Source organism: Oryctolagus cuniculus, chromosome 18, assembly GCF_964237555.1.
Source record: "Oryctolagus cuniculus chromosome 18, mOryCun1.1, whole genome shotgun sequence".
NCBI lineage: Eukaryota > Metazoa > Chordata > Mammalia > Lagomorpha > Leporidae > Oryctolagus > Oryctolagus cuniculus.
The window spans coordinates 15752229-15752871 of record NC_091449.1 but is presented as its reverse complement, the minus strand read 5'-3'; positions in this window follow the sequence as shown (position 1 = coordinate 15752871).

Below are 643 nucleotides of genomic sequence, written 5' to 3'. Positions count from 1 at the left end.
GACTATCCAAGACCACAGCCTACAAGTGAGATTCACAGTGGCTTTTTCTTGTATTCTCTTTATTTGTTTGTTTGTTTGTTTGTTTATTTATTTATTTTTAATTTTTTTTGGCAGGCAGAGTGGACAGTGAGAGAGAGAGACAGAGAAAGGTCTTCCTTTGCCGTTGGTTCACCCTCCAATGGCCGCCACGGCTGGCGCGCTGTGGCCGGCGCACCGCGCTGATCCGATGGCAGGAGCCAGGTGCTTCTCCTGGTCTCCCATGGGGTGCAGGGCCCAAGGACTTGGGCCATCCTCCACTGCACTCCCTTGCCACAGCAGAGAGCTGGCCTGGAAGAGGGGCAACTGGGACAGAATCCGGCGCCCCGACCAGGACTAGAACCCGGTGTGCTGGTGCCGCAAGGTGGAGGATTAACCCTGTGAGCCGCAGCACCAGCCTCTTTATTTATTTATTTAATTTTACAGAGTGAGAAGAGAGAAAGGGAGATCTTCCATCCATTGGTTTACTCCCCTGGCCACAACAGAGTCAGTAGCTTCTTCTGTGTCTCTCATATGGGTGCAGAGGCCCAAGCACTTGGGCCATCTTCTGATGTTTTCCCAGGTGCATTAGCAGGAAGCTGGATTGGAAATGGAGCAACTGGGACTC